The 10,851-nt window shown below is 45.0% G+C and overlaps 1 long non-coding RNA gene across 1 annotated transcript; it reads right to left on the bottom strand.

The window, feature by feature from the left end:
• Positions 1–5,233: 5,233 nt before the first annotated feature.
• LOC134810686 (uncharacterized) lies at positions 5,234–10,635 on the bottom strand. Its single transcript, XR_010159297.1, has 3 exons — positions 10,443–10,635; positions 7,835–7,946; positions 5,234–6,320 (listed from the first exon to the last, which is right to left on the bottom strand). It is a non-coding gene; the product is annotated as an uncharacterized LOC134810686 (long non-coding RNA).
• Positions 10,636–10,851: the final 216 nt, after the last annotated feature.

Genomic DNA, 10,851 nt, shown 5'->3' on the forward strand with positions numbered 1-10,851 from the left:
GCCTCAGTTTCCCTTCCTGCAGAAAGGGATTATCATGGGGACGAAAGGGGATCCAGAACCTGGAGCGGAGGATAGGGTGGGTAAGTGGAAGGTGTCATGAGGACAACATATGCTGAGACACTCACCACCCTTTCTGAGGGCGCCTCAGTCACTGCAGCAGGTCACATGGTGCCTGAAACTCGTTTTTCTGAGTTGTGCTGGTTTGTGGAATGAAAAGGGAAGCCAGGCTTCCTTCTTACTAGCTCTGACTGCCTTGTTTTAAGGATCATTCACCTTCCCTAAGGATGGGATAAAGCCTTCCTGTAGAGCAGAGCGATCTCCTTCTTTATCCCTATCTCCTTCTTTATCTCCCACCGTGGCCATGGCCTTGGGGGCTGTTCTGACTCTTACATTTATGTATCACTCCTACTTTCCCAGCCAGCAGGATAGAAAACCTGAGAGGGGAATTCTGCCTTATAAACATTTCTTACAGATGGGGCAGACAGGTTGTTTCTTTTTTACCAAGGAAGCTCAGGGCAATTCTGGTTGCAGGAATGTTAAGCACTGATAAAGAAGAGAAGAAAAAATATTCACCCTCCAGGGCCTGGAATTCCCCATTCCTGAGCCCTGGCTTCCCTGTCTGAGATAGAGACTGTCAGTCAGTCACCTACCAATTCCCAATTTCTCTTTCTGCTTTACTAAAACTACTTGATTTGGGATGGGGGTGGGGGGTGGCAGGCAGCAATACATCCAAGTAAAAGACTGTACTTCCGAAATCTCTTGAAACTAGGGACAGCCAATGAGGTATAAATGAAAATTATTGGCGCTGGGGTCCTAAAAGCTTCTCTCTCTTTTTTGAGACAGAGTCTCAGTTTGTCATCTAGGCTGGAGTGCAGCAGCAGGATCACAGCTGTAAAATCAAAAGTGTCAAAGAAAGGTCTCAATCAATTTAGAAAGTTATTTTGCCAAAGTTAAGGGCACACCCTTAACCTCAGGTGATCCTGACAGCATGTACCCAAGGTGGTTGGTGCCCAACTTGGTTTTATACATTTTAGGGAGCATAAGGCATCAATCAATATGTGTAAGATGTACATTGGTTTGGTCTGGAAAGGTGGGACAACTGAAAGCTGGGACTTCCAAGTCATAGGTGGATTCAAAGATTTTCTGATTGGCAATTGGTTGAAAGAGTTATTATCAATAGAAAAGAATGTCTGGGTTATGATGAGGGGTTTTGAAGGGAGGAGGGTAGAATGAGGCATGTCTGACTCCCCCTTCCCATCACGGCCTGAACTAGTTTTTCAGGTTAACTTTGGAATGCCCTTGGCTAACAGGAAGGGTCCATTCAGATGGTTGGGGGGGCCTTAGAATTTTATTGTTGCTTTACGTGGCTCAGTGCAGCCTTCACCTCCTGGGCTCAAGTGATCCTCCCATCTCAGCCTCTTGAGTAGCTGTGGCCACAGGTGCATGCCACCATGCCTGGCTAACTTTTTTTTTTTGGTAGATATGGGGTCTTGCCATGTTGCCCAGGCTGGTTTTGAATTCTAAGCTCAAGTTATCCTCCTGTTACAGGAAAGGGGTCCTGATCCAGATCCCAAGAGAGAGTTCTTGGATCTCACACAAGAAAGAATTCGAGGTGAATCCGTAGAGTAAAGTGAAAGCAAGTTTATTAGGAAAGTAAAGAAATAAAAGAATGGCTACTCCATAGGCACAGCAGCTTCCAGGGCTGCTGGCTGCCCATTTTTATGGTTATTTCTTGATTATATGCTAAATAAGGGGTGGATTATTCATGAGTTTTATGGAAAAGGGGTGGGCAATTCCCAGAGCTGAGGGTTCCTCCCATTTTTAGACCATATAGGGTAACTGCCAGATCTTACCATGGCATCTGTAAACTGCCATGGTGCTGATGAGAGTGTCTTTTCGCATGCTAAGGCATTATAATTAGCATATAATGAGCAGTGAGGACAATCAGAGATCACTCTTATCACTATCTTGCTTTTGGGGGGTTTTAGCCAGCTTCTTTACAGCAGCCTGTTTTATCAGCAAGGTCTTTGTGACCTGTTTCTTGTGCTGACCTCCTGTGTCATCCTGTGACTTAGAATGCCTACCCTTCTGGGAATGCAGCCTAGTAGATTTCAGCCTTATTTTACCCAGCCCCTACTCAAGATGGAGTCCCTCTGGTTCAAATGCCTCTGACACTCCCACCTCAGCCTCCCATAATGTTGGAATTACAGGCTTGAGCCACTGCACCTGGCCTTAAAAGCTTCTTAAAGGGATCTAAGGAATTGACTCTCCCCACCCTCTTTCTTAACCATAAAACACTAATGTAATGGCTGGGGTTCTAGCAACCATATTGGGCCATGAGGCAACCTTGAAAAAGGAAGCCACAAACTAAAACATTGACTCTCAACCTTTAATGCTGAAAAAAGAAAAAGTATCCCCTGACATCCGGGAAATGGCCTGACACTTTGAGCTAGGGCTTAATCTTATTAAAAGCTTGCCTGGCTATTTTTGCAAACACTGATGTCAGTTGCCAGTCTGCAACTGTGATGAAGACGTCAAAAGAGACCCCTTCCTAACTCTGTCTAAGCACAAACAACTCCACAAAACACTAGACACACCCCCTTCTGGCTCATTAAGTGACAGGGGACTCCTTATCAACTATAACTATAGCCTTGATCTTGTCTTCTGTCCTTACAGATAAGATTTACTAACATACCCAGCTGCAGAATTGTCCCATTTCCAGACAGCAGACAATGCAGAGCAAGCCCTTCCCTCCTAGACCCTCCCCAAATTCACCTAACCAAAGCCCAAAGCCTAAAAGTCCCTTTGAACACCTTTTTAGTGAAATGGTGCCCCCATGGTATCTTCCTCATTGCAACCAGTAATAAGGCCAACTTGTTCAACTGCCGGTTTGCAAATAAATCACTTGGGGATTTGTTAAAATGCAGACTGTGGTTCAGTATCTGGAGTAGAGCTTATTCTGTGTTTGCCACAAGCACCCAGTGAGGCACTTGCTGCTGGACCATGGTCCCACTTTGGGTAGCAAGGCAGTTAAGGGTGGCAGATTAGAACACTGGACATGCTTAACCTTGACCATGGGACCACTGCATGCATCCTGTTGTTTCTCAGTGAAAATATGCCTGTATTTCATGTAAGCCCCCGCTATATATGTTGGCTACTAGCAACTTAACCAACACGTTGTCCTTGTCCTTAGAAAATGTGTGGTTACAGCCAGGTGTGAGCAGGCCTAGACCAGGCTTGGGGATTTATTGACCAAATGTGGTGCCTTTGAGGTGAAACCACAAGTAATCAGAGAAGCTGAGTCACTCCACTTAGTGGACTGGTGGAAAATTCTCAAATGGTCCTAAGCTGGCCCCATGTTGGGCTGAGGACTAGAGATCTCAGAGGCTCCACCTGCCCATCCAATTGCAGGTGTCTGGGCCTGGCCCCACCTTGCCTTCCTGCTCCATTGCTCACCATTCCACACCCAAAGGCACCATGATGTTTTGTACCTCCTTGCCTTTGCTCTTCCCTTTGCCAGGGATGCCCTTCCCACCTTCCTCCACGTGGCTAACCCTCCCTCAGCTCTGCTTCCAGGGTGTCTCCCCTGGTCGCCAAGGGCTGGCTAGTGCCTCTTCTTTGCTCCCAGGGCACCCTGTGCCTTTCTGTGCCCCAACTATTTCCCAGTTTGTAGCAGTTATTTATTTTGTGGTCATCTTCCCACTGGTCGTCAGCTCCTAGAGGGCAGGGATCATGTTTTGGGTTATTCATCACTGCATCCCCTGACATAGTCCCCAACCCTCGAGAACTATGAAACTGCACCAAAGGTTCCAGCTCCCCCACAGCCTGCCCTTAACCTTGAGCCATTTGAAGGGAGAGTATGAGACAATAGTGAAAGAAACCCTTCTCTAATGTTTTCCCCATTTAGGTTATGTGAAGTTGGCAGTTCCCAAGGGCTTTAGGCTTGAAGCTGTGGGTCATACCCCTTCGGAAACTTGGTCCCCAAGAGAAATGTATGCTTCTGAAAACCACAGGTGCATGAATCGTGTTTAGTAAATGACTACTAAACTGAAATCAGGACTTATCTATATCTTGGCTTTTCAAACTTGAATATGCTTATCATCTGGATAGCAAAAGCATTCTTACACGTTGAGGCCTGCCAGCGTGGGTGTCACCCAGGAGCCACTCGGAAAGGCTCATCGGCAACCACCCCGGACTGACTGAGGCAGAATCTCTGGGGGCAGGACCCAGGCCTCAGCATAAAAACTCCAGGTGACGGAAGAGCTCCCACCTAACAGGTGTGTTGGCATTGTTGTAGGTGACTGACGTAGTTTCCCATCTCACAACTCTACCTCCGTGAAGAAAAGTCATGGAAAATTGAGACTTTGGGCTGAGTGTGGCTCATCCCCGTAATCTTAGTGCTTTGGGAGGTTGAGGTAGGAGGATCGCTTGAGGCCAGGAATTTGAGGCCAGCCTGAGCAACATAGTGTCTCTTCAAAAAACTAAGTTTATTCTTTCCTCTTTTTTAGTTTTTATTTTACACGGCTCACTGTGGCTTTGACCTCCCATGCTGAAGCGATCCTCCTATCTCAACCTCTCAAGTAGCTGGAAGCACAGGCATGCACCACCACACCTGAATAATTTTTTTCTTCCTTTTTTAAAGAGACAGAGTCTTACCATGTTGCCCAGCTGATGACAACTGGGCGCTGTCAATGCCTGCTTGCTGATGGTTACGATGATCATAGCAGTGTACATTTTGTATGCACGAAGCCTGCGACTAAATAAACGTGTGGGGAAATATTTGTAAGGAAATAAGCTATTAAGAAAATAAGCTAAAATCACAGTTGCTGGACTATGACTGATTTTTCCCCTTTCTCTCATTTAAAATTAAATATTTGTATGACTTGTATAATAGAAAAATACATGTATTCAATCTTAAAAAGATATTCTTATTTTACACTTTACGGGACAAAAGAGGTTGTGGGTTGGAATGGTTCAGTCCCCTTGTGACAACTCAAAAACAGAGACCTTAAGCCTTTCTCAACCAATGTTGCGGGACAAGCAGGCGTGTGAGGCGACAATGCCATTAGGGTATTTTTTGGAAAAATTTTAGTGTGAGAGACAAAAGCCAAATTCAAACTGGCCTGAGCCAAAATAGGTAGGAAAGGGAGAAGCGGGGACAGGGAGGAAGAAAGAGAGAGAAAAGAAAGAAAAAGGGAGAAATGTCGGAAGGCAAAATTACAACACATTTAGTTAAATGATTGAATTGGTTTTTATTTGTAATTCATGAATTGGGGCAGCATCTCCTCTAAAACTTTAGGAAAAGTGTTCTGATGAGCTAAACAGAGAAGCTTGGCTTTATAGGCAGAAAAGGGTGAAGAAAGCAGACACAGGGAACAAAAAGCAGATTGGTAAGCTCAGGTTACTTCAGGTTACTTTCCTTATAAAGGTTAAAGTAGAGGGGACTTCCTTATCATGCTGGCTACAGCTGGCCTGTTTGGGGATTTGCATATTATCTCTCTCTGTCTTGAGTTCTGGGAAGGTCTGATGACTCAGTTTCAGTTTGGTGATATGGAACTTAGCATGAGTGACTCCATCTTGGTTTGGTCTACTGGGGCCTCCTGCAGGAGCTCAGCCCAAATCAGTGACCTCCTATAAATTTCATTTAATAGAAAAGGAAGGAAGGAAGGAAGGGAGGGAGGGAGGGAGGGAGGAAGGGAGGAAAGAAGGAAGGAAAGAAAGAAAGTTGCTTATAAGTTGCTTATAACTAAAAAGACCAGCTGGACCCAGGAGCTCTGAGGTTGCTTTCAGGCCTCTGTCCATCTCTTAGTTTTCCATCCTCAGACAGGCTCTGCCCTGCCTTACAGTCTAGCAGTGTCGGCCAAAGGTGACTGACTGGCCCAGCTTGGGCTATATGTCCTTCCCTGTGGCCAGAGAGATGTATCTCTGTGATGGCCAGGCTTGGGTCACGTACTCCCTCCCCTACCAGAATCACATGAAAAGAGGGAAGAAGAGCCGCTTTCCACCAAAGGAAAACTGAAGTGCTATTGTCAGAGGGGTTGCTGGGCAGACCAAAAAGATGACAATATCTGCTCCAATCGCTCGGGTTGTTGGTGCTTGGCAGATTTGCCCCTACGTCACTTTTCAGATGTGGATAAGACTGAAGGTGACCACAGGCTTCCGAGAGGAAAGCTGCCAATGGGGGTGTGAGAGGAGGGGGAATTCTTACTCACCAAGGTTAACACTGTGCACACTGTTCTCCGAGGAAGTGGGAATTTCCACATGGTGAGTTCCCTTCCCTGTACAATGAATTACTATCTTGATGAGAAACCCGTGGGCAGCTGGTTGAGAAGAGAAAGGTATTCTCTGAATGAGAGGGAATTTACCACCTTCCTTTCAATGGTGACTGTTTTTTCTGGTGTCACCGCAGGGTGTGGATTGATTCATATACAAATATACGTATCTACATAGATGCCATTCTGCTAGCCTCTGCAAAATGCATGCCTGGAGACCATTTCTGCTGGCTAGGAGATGTCACCTTTGTCACCACCACTCTCTCTCCACCACTCCCACACCCTGCAGGGGCCAGGCGTGTGGGTGGGGAGCTCCCCAGCTGGAGGCCAGATTAGAGGTCTCTGTGTGGCGGGGATGGGGAGGATGGGGTGGGAATGAGGTGGTAGGCCACTGGCAGTGGTCCAAGTTCCATCCAGGATCTGTCCTAGGCCTCTCCCCAGGCTGTCGCTTCCACCATTGAATTTCTAACCTGGATCTCTAAGGTTATGAATATCTCATTCCCACATCCTGGGGTGCTCAGACATGTCTCCCCTGAGTCTCTAGCTGGGCTCGTGGCTGTGACCATTGTCCTCAGAGTTCCATCCTTCCAACAAAGGGACAGAAGAAACACAGGGCCCACTTTTCTGGATTCTGAGTTGGAGCCAAGAAATTCTATCTGCTGCTTCCTTCCTGTTGAATTATCCCCCAAGGACCCTTAGTCCCTCCAGTCTCCTCCAGAGGCCTATAGCTGCCCCAGCTCCCCATGATGGATACCTGGCTCTTTCCTACCCAGAGGAAAATGCAGGCCCTTCCCCAGCCCTGCACTGAACTCCTGTGAGTGGCTGAGGAGATGAGGAGGTGTGAAGAGTGAGTGTGTTGGGGAGGGAGGGGTCCCCTGCCACCAGGTACCAAGGACTTCTGCCAGATCACCAGAACTGACACCTGGTTCCACCGGCCAGCTGTGAAGTGTCTGCCCTGACATCAACAGCTGACCTCCCAAAGGGCCTAAGGAAACGGAATTGTGGGTAAGTGAAACATTTTATTTATTTTATTTTGTTTTATTTTTATAAATTTTTGGGGAGATAGTTTTGCTATGTTGCCAAGGCTGGGCTTGATCTCCTGACCTTAAGTGATCCTCCTACCTTGGCCTCCTGTGCTGAGATTACAGGTGTGAATCACCATGCCTGGCCAAGAAGTGAATTTGTAAAAGACATGAGGAAAGGCCTGGTGGAAAGCTAACAGTGAAAAAAATTTTCAATACTTGCTATAGAAACTAAAGAAACTCACAGTATTTTGCTCTCTATTGGATCATTTCCATCAACATACAAATAAATACCTGTTATTTTTTCCATCTTTAAAAAAATGCCTTCATTATAAGTGATTCAACAAATTAATAAACGAGAAGGGAAAAATCTTCTCTATAGAAGAATTCCAAATAGCATATGTAGATACTCTCCCCTCCAGGAAGCCGAGCTTAAATCCACTCTCTTTGAGAGTGGACTGGATTTAGTGACCCACTTCCAAAGAGTAGAGTATGGAAAGGGAAAATAGTAACTTTATAGGAAAGAAACCCAGCAGGTACCTTGTTAACCAAATGATGAAGGTTAACATCACCACTAAGTCACGTTGCTATCATTCACCCGCTGATACGATCTCATGAGAAGGGCAATTCCCGACTGTGGTATTCTTCAAATCTGTTGAGTTATAAGAAAACATGAGATAAACCCAAATTGAGGAACATTCTACAGAATACATGACCAGTATTCTTCAAAGCCCTTAAGGTCATGATAAACAAGGGAAGACTAAGAAGTGATCACAGATTGGGATGACTGAGACATGATGACAAAATGCAGAGTGATATCTTGGAACAGAAAAAAGACATTAGTGAGAAAATTCAAAAAACTCTGATTAGAGTTGATAGTTGGGCTATTAGTGTTATACCAATGTGAATTTCTTAGTTTTGACAAATATACGTGAGGGAAAGCTAGGCGAAGGGTATTCTGGAAATCTCTACCCTGTACTGTCTTTTCAACTTTTCTATGAATCTAAAGCTATTCCAAAGATAAGTCTATTAAAAAAACAACAAAAACTTCCTCTAAAATTTAAAGACGGACAATATCAGGTGTTGATAAATCTGTGGAGAATTTGGAGCTCATACATTGCTGGTGAGAATGTGAAATTATGTAGTTATTTTGGAAAACAGTTCGGTAGTTCTTATAAAATGAAAGATACATCACTAAATGACCCAACGATTCTACTCCTTGATATCTACCCAGTAGAAAGGAAATGATGTCCGTACAAAGACTTGTATACAAATATTCATACCATTTTTCATCATAATGGCCCAAAACTAGAAACAACTCAAATGTCCATCAACAAGTAATGGGTAATCAAATTGCGGTATATATATACAATGAAATATAACTCAACAATATAAAGTAAGATACTCATAGATACAGCAACATGGATATTTCTCAAGTAGATGCTGAGCAAAAAAAGCCAGACACAGGAGCACATCCTATATGATTCAATTTATACGACATTTTAGAAAAGGCAAAACTAATCTCAGAGACAGAAAGCAGGTCTGTGGTTGCCTGGAGCTGCGGATTGGGGAGGGGATGATGGGAGAGATTGACAAAAGGAGCACAAGGAACCTTTTGGGGTGATGCTGGTAATATATATCTTGATTGTTGTGGTGGTTACATGGATGCATACATTTGTCAAAAATCATTAAACTGTATACTTCAAATTTATTATATGTAAATTATGCCTTAATAAAGTTGATTTTCTGAAAAGCTTTCTTTGATCCGTTTACCCTGCCAGCTCCCCTTTTGCAAGACTCCTGAAAGAGCTGCTGATACTCACTGTCTCCACTTCTACCCCATACATTCTTTCTGAAGGCCACCCCAGCCAGGCTTCTATTCCCATCATGCCATGGAAACCATTCTCATCAAGGCGGCAGTGACCTCCATGTTGCTAAATCCAATGGTTAGTTCCCATTTCCCAGTCACATTTCATTTGACCTGTCAGGAGCATTCCACACAGTTAACTCCTTTTTCTTCCTTTGGCTTCCAGGACACAGTAGTCTCTTGGTTTTCTGCCTACCTCTGATTACTCCTCCTCTGTCTTCTGTGCTGCTTCTCCTTACCTCTCCAACCCCTTCATGTCGGCTGCCTCAGGATTCCCCTTTCTGTGCTCCCTCCTCGGATGATTTCACCAAGTCCCAGGGCTGTAAATTCCATCTATATGCTGAGAATTTCCAATATGATTGAGAAATTCTATCTCTAGCCCAGACCCTTCTCCCAAATTTTGACTCATAATTCCAATGGCCTACTTGGCATTTCTCTTTGGTTGTTGAATAGACATCTCCAACCCAACATGCCCCAAACCGAACTCCTGATCTTCTCCCTTAAACCTGTCCCTGCTGCAGCCTTTCCTGGGCTGGCATCTTGCAATTTGCTCAAATAAAAAATCTAGGAGTCATCCTTGACTACCCTTTCTCATGCTCCACTAGCTCTACCTTCAAAATATATCCACAATCCATTGATCTTTCGGCATCTTCACTGCTACTACATTCAAAATCACATAGCAATTCTTCATTTTTCCCAAAATTAAAGCCAGTGCCCTGGCAATGGTCTGCAAGGCCCTAAATGATCTGCTTTCTCCTTCCCGACACCTTAGCTCTGTGATTTCAGCTCCCAACACTCTCGCCCTTGCCCAATCTTCTCCAGATATTCAGGTCTTTTTGTAGTTTCCCCATCATGTCAGGCGTGCTCCCGCCCACCTGAGAGCCTCTGCTCTACCTGTTCTCTCTGTTTGGGGTACTCTCCTGGCCAACTCGCTCACTTCCTTTAACTCTGTGCATTCAGACTTCTCAAATCTCACCTTCTCAATGAGGCCAGCTCTGACCGCAGAATTTAATGTAACCTGCCCCACTCCCAGCACTTCTTATTTCCTTACCTTATTTTTCCTTTGTTTTCACAGCACTCACCACTTTCCAGTACAGTATATTATTCAATCTGCTTGTTTATTTTGTTTACTTTTCATTGTCTATCTACTCAAAGGCAGGAAACTGCTTTGTTCATAGCTGTATCCCAAGTCCTAGAGTAGTGCCTGGCCCGTAGTAGCTGCCCAGTAGGTACTTGTTGAATGAAGTAATAAAGTTTCACCAGCAAGAGCAAACTTCCTACCTCTGGCCTATCAGCCCAGGTCTGAGCAGACTGATCCAGGAGACGACAGAGAAAAGGTGGATCTGGAGGGATCCTGCCCTGTCCCAGGATTGGGAGAATTGAGAGAGGCTCCGGATTCTTCTTCATTGTCTTTGATTGTGCCTCGTGACCTCAGACAGACCTGGGCCTCTGGTTCGCTAGGCTGCAGCTGTGTGCTCGAGCCACTGCCCACCGCTTAACGTCATAGTTCTCAGGGGACTTTCCAGGAATACTCAGATGACATATGTCTGTGACTGCACTGTCCAGGGTACCAGCCACTGGCCATGTGGCTACTGAGTACTTATTTGGCCAGTCCCAACTGAGATGTGTTGAAACGGTAAAATTTCAAAGACTTAGTACAAAAAGGAATGTAAAATATCTCATTAATAAT

The sequence above is a fragment of the Pan troglodytes genome, chromosome 7, assembly GCF_028858775.2.
Source record: "Pan troglodytes isolate AG18354 chromosome 7, NHGRI_mPanTro3-v2.0_pri, whole genome shotgun sequence".
NCBI classification, from domain to species: Eukaryota; Metazoa; Chordata; class Mammalia; order Primates; family Hominidae; genus Pan; species Pan troglodytes.